Source organism: Lepisma saccharinum, chromosome 26, assembly GCF_977018435.1.
Source record: "Lepisma saccharinum chromosome 26, izLepSacc3.1, whole genome shotgun sequence".
NCBI lineage: Eukaryota > Metazoa > Arthropoda > Insecta > Zygentoma > Lepismatidae > Lepisma > Lepisma saccharinum.
Genome location: NC_139254.1, coordinates 50367928 through 50380569, shown reverse-complemented (window position 1 = coordinate 50380569; position 12642 = coordinate 50367928).

The following is a 12642-nucleotide window of genomic DNA, read 5'->3' as shown; positions in this document are numbered from 1 at the left end:
CTCTCTGTTATTTTGTCAAAACACGGGTTGGGTTTGTATCGAAATCAATGTTCACTACATCTCTACCAAGAGTGCGAAATCATTGAAGATTTGAAGACTGGTGGATGAGGACACACACACGCACATACAGTACATGTACTGAATTATATTATGTACATATTTATTATGTTATTACATCTAAAAACTAAATTACTAGTATTTAAATATAAATACATACATACATACATACATACCAGGAGCGGCAGGCTACCTAGGGTAGCTGCGAAGCCTGAAGCCTAGAAAGTAAAATACTGAAGAGAAATGTCTTAGAAACTGTGTGAATTAAGCTGACTTCAAAAAGAAGATAAGTCCCGGAACGGTCACATATCGTGAGAAATACACATCGAATCGGAAAACGAAAAAAATTCGTGTTTAATAAGTGAAAGAAAGGTATTCAATGATATCACACTTGATTCCCCACATCCACCCCCTGGGGGCAACTGTGAAATTTTAAATAGAAACCCCAATTTTGTATTGTAGAATGGGAAAGAGGACTTCATTCCGAGTCCAACGAGCTATCAACCACCATCCTAGCTCAATTAGAAACGGAGATATGGCAATTTTAATTTTAAATTTTCGCATATACTCTATTGAAAGATCTTGACGTGCAGATTCCGAATCTGCAATCGCTTACACTGTAGCTCAATTAGGGTCAGAGCGTCCCTTTAATTTTTTTTTGGGTTTTATGAAATTTTAACTTTTTTTAATCGCCATATCTACGTTCCTAATTGAGCTAGGAGGATGGTCGATAGCTCGTTGGACTCGGAATGAAACCCCTTTCCGATACTACAATACAAAATGGGGGTTTCCATTTAAAATTTCACAGTTGCCCCCCGCCCCACCACCAGGGGGCGGGGGTGGGGAATCAAGTGTGATATCATTGAATAGCTTGCTTTCACTTATTAAACACGTATTTTTTCGTTTTCCGATTCGATGTGTATTTCTCACGTTATTTGACCGTTCCGTGACTTTTGGACCACCCGGTATATATTTAATATTTATGGAGAAATTAATTAATTAATAAAGAGTAAAATGTTAGACATTTTTCAATCCCGAATGGAAATGTAGCGAAACAGTCAATCGTACTGTGGAGAGAATGGGGAAAGACACCGATGAAAGAAATGAGAAATTGAATGGAGCGGGAAAGGGGACTGTGAAGAGAAAATATTGATTGATTGGGTTTATTATACTCCGTTTTTCTTCCGATTTTGGCTAATCGCGACGATAAGGATGAATGATAATATGATAAAATTGATGAAGGGACACTCACTCACTCACAAAGAACAATCATGCCCTGACCGAGTTTCGAACTAGGCGTCGTCTTAACCACTCCGCTACAGAGGTCGGTCCTTCGTTGGTGAGAATGTGAGTCGATCTCCCAATGCTCTCGACCACCGAAGGGACTCATAAAAATTATAAATCAGGAACATGATGCACACAAAATAGAATTCAATGAAGCGACGAATAGGGGTGTGCGGATATCGAGTAGATACTTTTAAAATAACAAATTGATTGATTGCTTGAATTAGGTTATTTAACGTTGTTTTTCTGCAACTGTTGGCTAATCGAGATGATAAGTATGAGTATTGATGAAGGGACACACTGTGTCGTACCACACTGTGCTAACCACTCCGCCATCAATGTCGCTTTAAAATATCAAAATGTATAGGTATATCGAGACAGGGGTGCCCATCCCCCCAAGGCCTGTGACGCACTCCCTCCCAAAAGTAGAAAATTTCCCTTGCCCCCCCCCCCCCCTTTATGCCGAATTATTTACTCAAATTATTTTGGTCAAACAAAATTTGCGGAAGTTGAGGAAAAATCCTTTTTCTTCCTAGTGTCCCAAGACGAGGCCCAACATAATATATGTTCATTTTGGGTCATTGTAGGCCAGAAAAAGGAGGGTTTTATTTGTCCTTTTTCGGCGTTTTTTGGCTTATTGGTCCTTTTTTAGCCTATTTTTATGTCTTAACGGCTTTTTTTTTTTTGCAACTTCACTTTCTTTCGACCAGGTTTTTACTGCCCATTCTCAATTCGAATCATCATCAGTTCATCACCTCTTAAACATCCTTTCTGTAGTAAAGAAATAAAAATAAATAAGAAAGAAAGAAATATATTTGAACCATCTCTGAAACGAGAGAAAAACATTTTTGGACGACTGAAGCAGGTACGGTACAAGGTCCTTTAACACCTTAACCTGGAAGGTCGCTCTGTATGGCAACTTTATCTTGTTTTGAAGCTTTCAGCACGGTGTGTACAACCAGACAACACACGCCTGCAAAGATCTCAAGGTGCCGCGCGAAGGAAGGGGGTGGGGAGGTTAAAACTGAAGTTATTAATTAATTTGGATTACATTCACACGTACTTTTTTCCGTTTTTAGGTTTTAAAAAAAAATTTAGGTCTTTTTATAGCTCTTTTTTTTGGCAATTTATAGGTCTTCAACTTCCGAGCCTTAATTATTATACAGACTAATTTAAGGAATATACAGGGTGTATCAAAAAGAATCATCCGATTTAAAAATGCTATATTTAGGAAACCAATGGACATAGAACCTTGCAGTAAGTTTTGCTTGCAATAAGTTTTACTTTGTTGCAGGTAGGTGCCACTGGTGCAGCTCACTCTTTAGTCCGCGTCAGGATGGCAACCAAGCAACAGGCAGCATTCTGCGTGCTCTGCTTCAACAAATGTGGTTAGTTTCAACTGTGCAACGTCGAATACTGTGAGCAGTAGGTGGTGCAGCACCGTATTTACGACGAAACTCACGCTGCACAAAAGTAACTGACCACATTTGTTGAAGCAGAGCACGCAGAATGCTGCCTGTTGCTTGGTTGCCATCCTGACGCGGACTAAAGAGTGATCTGCACCAGTGGCACCTACCTGCAACAAAGTAAAACTTATTGCAAGCAAAACTTACTGCAAGGTTCTATGTCCATTGGTTTCCTAAATATAGCATTTTTAAATCGGATGATTCCTTTTGATACCCTGCAAGTTTATTTTAGGTACTTTGAGCTCACTTGCATGTTTAACGTACAAAACAGCTCAGGCTCACTGCCATTGTTAGTGTAGTGAACCTTATTCTTCACAGTTTGCTCCACTAACCTTGTATTAATGCGAACGCCACGCGTCCCCCCTTTCAAAACCGATTCTAAAGGCATAAGAGGTGGTGTTTCATTTCAACCCCATGGCCGCGATCACCCACAGGTAGGTAGAAAAACTATACATAATAACCGTGGCCTTCCCGATGGCGCAGTGGTAGCGTCGTCGCCTTGTAATCAAGGGGTCTCGGGTGGAGGCACGTATTGGTTCGGATCCCACTTTAAACTGTAGGTCCAGTCCAGAATAGCCTTACTGTGCATAAAGTGGACTTAAAACAACAAATCAATCCAATCAATCCAATGTAGATAATAACCATAACTAAAAATCAATATAACAAGTCAATCAAAGAAACGCCCACCCCCCCTTATTTTTGTGTGAAGATATATTGATATAAAATCTTGTCCCCCCCCCCAAAAGAAATTCCCATGACACAGGCGCGTCATAAAACCCCTCTGTGGGCACCCCTGTATCGAGATCTATACCTTGCCGATGTAACTATATCGACCTATACCAGTGGTGTGGGTATCGGAAAGTCTCGATACCAGCCGATACTTTTCCGGCATATTGATCTTTCACGGGGGCCGCAAAAATACTTCGCGACAATTTCGCGGAATCTAACTATCCTGGAAATTATGCAAAATTCAAACTTCACTTCAATTTTGCACCAATTTTGCACCAAAGAACTGTATTTTGTGATTACATAACATCTATTTTATTTTCTTGTAATTTTTGAATACATGCATATGATTGGAGAATATTTACACACCAATATTGATCAATATCTTGATCAAATTTTAATTATTTTAATTTTCAAGTATCGGTAAGAGTATCGTTATTGGTATCAATCGATATTCCATTGTTCGACTCGATATCGATTTCCAATCGTTATCGAAACATGATATCGAAAAATCGATATTGCACATCTCTGGTAATAGACGCCATGCAGGTAACGGAGGTAGCACCGCAAGGCCACTGTTCCACGCTTCGTCTGTATTTAGAACGAGGTTCCCCTGCGTTGTCAAGGTTATTTCCGGTGCGACCTCCTTTGAAACTCACACGGAGAAGGAGGTTAAAAAAAGGAAACCGCATGCAGCGCAAGAAAGAGAGAAAGGGTTGAAAAAAAATAATGGTCTCCAGAGTCTCGTTCGGCGTTCGACCGTCCGAGGGCATTTCTGAATCAATGAACAGCGACCGCTAAGTCATTCTTTTGGCCCCGACTTCCTGTGTGTGATGCAAATTTCCTGCGTCATTGCGTCTAAGAGTAGGCGACGAGTTTATCTTCCCGACCTCGGATGTTGAAGGGAAGAGTTGGTTATCTGCCACAGACATGGCTCGGTGATCGTCTGGATGGCTTACACGGTGCCAAGGTTTAACAAGAATATCTCCACCCAATCTGGTAGAGTTACGAATTCTCTTTTCGTCCCTTACGCCGCAGTCTGGTATATCTCAGCTTACTTCCTACACTCCGTTCTACATGTATCAAATTTCTCCCACTCAGTGTTTCCCTTTTCTCTTCACAGTCCGCTATCCCCACTCCTTCTTATCTCCTTTCATTTTTCAAATTTTATCCCACTCCTTTTCTCTTTACAATCCGATTTCTCCACTTGTTCTTATCTCCTTTCAATTCTCTCATTTCTCTCACCCAGCGTCTCTCCCTTTTCTCCTTACAGTCCGATCTCTCCACTCCTTCTTATCTACTTTCATTTTTCTATTTTCTCCCTCTCACTACTTTCCGTTTCTCTTTACAATTCTCCACTCCTTCTTTACTCCTACTTAATTTTTCTAATTTCTACCGCTCAATGTTTCAGTCCGCTTCCTCAACTGCATCCTATCCCCCATTATCTCTCACCCAGTGCCATTCCCTTTTCTCTCTCCAGTTCGCTTTCCCCACTCCCACTCCTTCTTATCTCCTTTCATTTTTCTCATATTTCCCACTCACTTTTTCTCTTTACAGTCCGCTTTCTCCACTCCTTCTTATCTCCATTCATTTTTCTCATATCTCCCACTCACTGTTTCCTTTTTCTCTTCACGGGCCCTATCCTTCGCTCTTTCTCATTCTCTCGGCGTTTTCGCTTTGTTCTCCACATTCCTCTAAAACACTCCTTCTATCTCCTTTCATTTTTTCCTCATTTCACTCAATGTTATTTTCTTAGCAAAAAGTGACAGAGAACCGACGGAAAATAAAAATACAAATCAAATTTTAATTTGTCAATATTTCAGTGTTTATTTTTCTATTGTTTTCTGCGTTTTCTCTCGTTTTTAAATTTCATTGTGAACATTCTCTTATGACCAAATATGCATAACACTTAAACACCGAAGCCCGTTTTACGGAATAAATCCTGTACGCCGAGGGCGTTTTCAACGGAAAGTTTAAAATTGGGCACGGTTTTCAATAAAAGTTTACATCTCGGGTAATTTCGAATGCTACAATTACAAATTATATATTTTTTTAGTACCGTCTACACTGTAAGCCTGTTGCCGAAAAAAAAAATCGTGGAAGAAGAAGATGAAATTTTTAAAATATCTGACTTTGAAATTCTTCGGTTATCCGCAAAGGCAACGCAGGAGCCGGAGTGTTCAAAATAGTACCTGAATATTGCTTGATATGTGTTCCATTCTCGTAGCAAGAATTGCGCACTTACCGATGATACTTTCGGGGGAAAAAATTCTAATGTACCGTGATTTTTTTTTTCGGCGAGACTGGGTTTTTTATTTTATGCAGGGACATTGCCGGATACATTTCAAGGCCAGGAATCGATCCAGTGTCTCCAGCTTTCGTTTTTCTGTTTGACGCCTCGTGTCGACGCTACGAACCCTCGATCGTACGCTTGTCACCTAAGATTTCATGGTAAAGGGACGTCCTGAGCATGAATGTTCTTTATGAATGATATTTCACCAATAGCATCGGATCATTCATCTTAAAGGTCGTGATTAGCTAAAAATTGTCCCGTTTCCTCTTACGATTATTCTGTTCGTTCTTATTCTATTTAGGGATTATTCAGTCATTTGTAATTCCATTATATGATTGTAACGTTCGCTCTTATTGTCTTTTACGATTATTCCGTCCGCTCCTATTCCAATTTATGATAGTGCATTCGATCTTATGTCATTTTGTCATTGTTCCGTTCACTCTTTTCCATTTTACGAATTTTCCATTCGCTTTTTTTCCTTTTTAATATCGATCCTTTCGCTGTTATTCTATTTTAAGATTATTCGATTCGCTCTTATTCTATTTTACGATTATTCCATTCGCTCTTATTCTATTTTACGGTTGTTCCATTTGCTCTTATTCTATTTTACGATTGTTCCATTAGCTCTTATTCTATTTCACGATTGTTCCATTAGCTCTTATTCTATTTTACGATTGTTCCATTTGCTCTTATTCTATTTTACGATTGTTTCATTTGCTCTTATTCTATTTCACGATTGTTCCATTAGCTCTTATTCTATTTCACGATTGCTCCATTCGCTTTTATCTTATTTTACGATTGTTCCATTCGCTCTTATTCTATTTCACGATTGTTCCATTTGCTCTTATTCTATTTCACGATTGTTCTATTAGCTCTTATTCTATTTCACGATTGTTCCATTCGCTTTTATTTTATTTTACGATTGTTCCATTAGTTCTTATTCTATTTCACGATTGCTCCATTCGCTTTGATTTTATTTTACGATTGTTCCATTTGCTCTTATTCTATTTCACGATTGTTCCAATAGCTCTTATTCTATTTTACGGTTGTTCCATTCGCTCTTATTCTATTTTACGATTGCTCCATTCGCTTTTATTTTATTTTACGATTGTTCCATTAGCTCTTATTCTATTTCACCATTGTTCCATTAGCTCCTATTCTCTTTTACGGTTGTTCCATTAGCTCTTATTCTATTTTACGATTGCTCCATTAGCTCTTATTCTATTTCACGATTGTTCCATTTGCTCTTATTCTATTTTAGGATTGTTCCATTAGCTCTTATTCTATTTTACGATTGTTCCATTAGCTCTTATTCTATTTCACGAATGTTCCATTGGCTCTTATTCTATTTTACGATTGTTCCATTAGCTGTTATTCTATTTCACGATTGTTCCATTTGCTCTTATTCTATTTTACGATTGTTCCATTTGCTCTTATTCTATTTCACGATTGTTCCATTAGCTCTTATTCTATTTTACGGTTGTTCCATTCGCTCTTATTCTATTTTACGATTGCTCCATTCGCTTTTATTTTATTTTACGATTGTTACATTTGCTTTAATTTTATTTCACGATTGTTCCATTTGCTCTTATTCTATTTTACGATTGTTCCATTTGCTCTTATTCTATTTCACGATTGTTCCCTTAGCTCTTATTCTATTTTACGATTGTTCCATTTGCTCTTATTCTATTTCACGATTGTTCGATTTGCTCTTATTCTATTTTACGATTGTTCCATTTGCTCTTATTCTATTTCACGATTGTTCCATTAGCTCTTATTCTATTTTACGGTTGTTACATTCGCTCTTATTCTATTTTACGATTGCTCCATTCGCTTTTATTTTATTTTACGATTGTTCCATCAGCTCTTATTCTATTTCACGATTGTTCCATTTGCTCTTATTCTATTTCACCATTGTTCCATTAGCTCTTATTCTATTTCACGATTGCTCCATTCTCTTTTATTTTCTTTTACGATTGTTCCATTAGCTCTTATTCTATTTTACGGTTGTTCCATTAGCTCTTATTCTATTTCACGATTGTTCCATTTGCTCTTATTCTATTTCACGATTGCTCCATTCCCTTTTATTTTATTTTACGTTTGTTCCATTAGCTCTTATTCTATTTCACGATTGTTCCATTTGCTCTTATTCTATTTTACGATTGTTCCATTAGCTCTTATTCTATTTTACGATTGTTCCATTAGCTGTTATTCTATTTTACGGTTCTTTAATTAGCTCTTATTTTATTTTACGATTGTTCCATTAGCTCTTATTCTATTTCACGATTGTTCCATTTGCTCTTATTCTATTTTACGATTATTCCATTCGCTCTTATTCTATTTTACGGTTGTTCCATTTGCTCTTATTCTATTTTACGATTGTTCCATTTGCTCTTATTCTATTTCACGATTGTTCCATTAGCTCTTATTCTATTTCACGATTGTTCCATTCGCTTTTATTTTATTTTACGATTGTTCCATTAGTTCTTATTCTATTTCACGATTGCTCCATTCGCTTTTATTTTATTTTACGATTGTTCCATTTGCTCTTATTCTATTTCACGATTGTTCCAATAGCTCTTATTCTATTTTACGGTTGTTCCATTCGCTCTTATTCTATTTTACGATTGCTCCATTCGCTTTTATTTTATTTTACGATTGTTCCATTAGCTCTTATTCTATTTCACTATTGTTCCATTAGCTCCTATTCTCTTTTACGGTTGTTCCATTAGCTCTTATTCTATTTTACGATTGTTCTATTTGCTCTTATTCTATTTTACGATTGTTCCATTTGCTCTTATTCTATTTTACGATTGTTCCATTAGCTCTTATTCTATTTCACGATTGCTCCATTCGCTTTTATTTTATTTTACTATTGTTCCATTAGCTCTTATTCTATTTTACGGTTGTTCCATTCGCTTCTATTTCCTTTTAAGATTGTTCCATTCGTTCTCATTCCATTTTACGATTGTTTCATTTGCTCTTATTCTATTTTTACGAGCCGAATCCCGTGGCGGAGTGGTTAGCACATCGCGTTACGACGCCAGAGGTCCCGGGTTCGAATCCTGACCTGGGCATGGATGTTTGTGATTGTCCATTCATCAATTTCATCACACCATCACTGATCCCCATCTTCGCAAATTAGCCAAAAGTGGCACAAAAACCGAAGTAAAATAAAGCAAATCAATCTATTTTACGAATGTTCCTTTCGTTCTTATTCTGGTTGTTCCATTCGCTCTTATTGTATTTTACGATTGTGCCGTTCGCTCTTATTCCAGTTTACGATTGTATCGCTTGCTATCATTCCAATTCGGGGTTGTCCCAATCGTTCATATTCCATTTCTCCATCGCATCGTTCGCTATTGTTCCATTTATATGTTGTACCGTTCGTTCTTGTTCCATTGTTGGATAGTTCTCTATGGCGGCCGGAGCATTACCCCATTTCAGTGTTCCAACCTACAAAATTAATTAGTGCCACAATGACAATCCCAAGGTCACAGCTGCAGGGCCAATTGCTCTTGTGCAATCGTTTCGGCCGTTTTGAGGATCCCAACAGGAAATGAGGGGCGGAGGAGGAACAAGGCTATAATTTAAAACACATTGTAATGATCTGAATGTTTTATTCATACAGAACCTTTTTGATATGGGAGGGAAGGGGGAGAATTGCGCAAATGTCGTTGTCCTACTTATTTCCGGCGAAATAACCGAATCCTCTTTCCTTTGGCGCTGGTTGCGACAGCCCCACCGTCGCGTGATCTCCCCGATTGTGCAAACTGTCTGTATTACACGTGTGGTAGTGTGGTACACTAATACAATAGAATAAGGTAGGGGGCGCCCGGTCGTCATGGGCCGTGTCCGGATTGGCAAGCGCTCCGTCCCGTTCTCTCCCGTTGCTCTCGCGTGCCGTCGAAGTCACGTCCAAGTCGTCCGAATCTACATGTCCCCTTGTAGTGCGGTTGTCACTTTTCCCGCCAGGTGTCAGCCCGAACTTCACCCACCGCGCTCTGGGACGCAGGCGCATCGCTCGGAAGCAGAAGGCAGACGCCAAACAAACATGACAATGATTTCCACCTATTTACTACTCAAATTAAAAATGCAACACGCTATTTCATCATTTACAATTTTTCTACATTCAGTATTATCGATAAAATGTTAAAGTATAACTGAGTTTTATATCCTCTAATGAGTAAATGTTGTCTGTACAAAGTGAAAGTTAGAATATGGCTGCCAAGCGCAGCGTCACAGCGAGTTCAAGCGTGCATCTGTCGCGCCTCTCTGCTCTCCCCTCCGACTCCACGTCTGCCGCGAATTCGGACAAAGGAGGATGGCTAAGTCCCCGGATGGAACGGTGCTCTAGGTGACATCTCCTGCCGATTCGGACGCGGCCATGGCATCTGAAAATTTCCACCTGGCGCCTGAATTTTCAAATTCAGCACTAATATATATATATTAAAAGTGACAAAAAGTAGGGAGGGGGCAACTGCGACCATTCATTACACTGCCTTACGCTTTCAAAGCTTCATTCACGTTGACAGGGCGTATGATGAACACTGCTGTTGCGACAAACTCAAATTACTGGTTGTTGTTTCTTCAGCGCCACATTTACACCTGGTGCTGAAAATTTGAACTATTTTTCTCGTCAGCATTCGCTTTCCCATGATCTCCATAACCTCTGTACCAAGTTTCGCCGCATTCCGTTGCTACTCATGCCTTCCCGTTTCGCCGAATCCCGTTTCGCCAAATGGCCCAGAGGCGCATTATATCAGATTTACCACCCAAGTAAAATTCCCCTTTCGCCGAATATTTTGAAGGAAGGAATTTTCCCTCCGCTGGGAAATTTCATGTGTAAACTAACAAAGTTTTTTTTTAAAAAGCAGGATGGATAAAAATCATGATTTTTATTTAAACAAATAATTTGTATGATTTTTTAAAAATTTAAATCGATTTTTTTAAGAAACACGCTTAAAATTGCTTGTGTTTTTTGGCACCATAGATATAATTCTTTTTTATAGAAAGGCTTTTTCTAATAAACGGCTCTGTAAAATATTTGAACAGTTTGATTAAAGCAAAGAGAAAATCATATGTAAATATACATGTTTCTGTTTCTGATACTATATATATGAACATACTATGGAAATGTTTGTTGAATGTGTTAATGAACCTATAATACATAATTCCGGTAACTTCTCTTTAAGTGAAAATAAAACATTCTGGACGTAGTCTATAATTGTAACATAAATTTTTTTATAGTGTTTATAGCTGAATTTTGGCATATTTTTAATGATAATTTGCAAAATATTAGCTGCCATGTTTATTTACAGTTTAATGATAATGACATTATTTATGGCTTAACATGAATAGTATTTTGTATATTTTTATACAAAAAATATTTGCTATTCTTGCCTATAAATACTATTGAATTTTAAATCAAGAGGATTTATGTGTGTTAACAGTTTACCTATTACATTTCCTTTCGTATGAGCTTCACCCCATAAGTACACATATTTTGTTTCCTTTCGTATGAGCTTCACCCCATAAGTACACATATTTTGTTTCCTATCGTATGAGCTTCACCCCATAAGTACATATATTTTGTTTCCTTTCGTATGAGCTTCACCCCATAAGTACATATATTTTGTTTCCTTTCGTATGAGCTTCACCCCATAAGTACATATATTTTGTTTCCTTTCGTATGAGCTTCACCCCATAAGTACATATATTTTGTTTCCTTTCGTATGAGCTTCACCCCATAAGTGCATATATTTTGTTTCCTTTCGAATGAGCTTCACCCCATAAGTGCATATATTTTGTTTCCTTTCGTATGAGCTTCACCCCATAAGTTCATATATTTTGTTTCTTTTCGAATGAGCTTCACCCCATAAGTGCATATATTTTGTTTCCTTTCGTATGAGCTTCACCCCATAAGTGCATATATTTTGTTTCCTTTCGAATGAGCTTCACCCCATAAGTACATATATTTTGATTCCTTTCGTATGAGCTTCACCCCATAAGTACATATATTTTGTTTCCTTTCGTATGAGCTTCACCCCATAAGTACACATATTTTGTTTCCTTTCGTATGAGCTTCACCCCATAAGTACACATATTTTGATTCCTATCGTATGAGCTTCACCCCATAAGTACATATATTTTGTTTCCTTTCGTATGAGCTTCACCCCATAAGTACATATATTTTGTTTCCTTTCGTATGAGCTTCACCCCATAAGTACATATATTTTGTTTTCTTTCGTATGAGCTTCACCCCATAAGTACATATATTTTGTTTCCTTTCGTATGAGCTTCACCCCTTAAGTACATATATTTTGTTTCCTTTCGTATGAGCTTCACCCCATAAGTACATATATTTTGTTTCCTTTCGAATGAGCTTCACCCCATAAGTGCATATATTTTGTTTCCTTTCGTATGAGCTTCACCCCATAAGTACATATATTTTGTTTCTTTTCGAATGAGCTTCACCCCATAAGTACATATATTTTGTTTCCTTTCGTATGAGCTTCACCCCATAAGTACATATATTTTGTTTCTTTTCGAAAGAGCTTCACCCCATAAGTACATATATTTTGTTTCCTTTCGTATGAGCTTCACCCCATAAGTACACATATTTTGTTTCCTATCGTATGAGCTTCACCCCATAAGTACATATATTTTGTTTCCTTTCGTATGAGCTTCACCCCATAAGTACATATATTTTGTTTCCTTTCGTATGAGCTTCACCCCATAAGTACATATATTTTGTTTCCTTTCGTATGAGCTTCACCCCATAAGTACATATATTTTGTTTCCTTTCGTATGAGC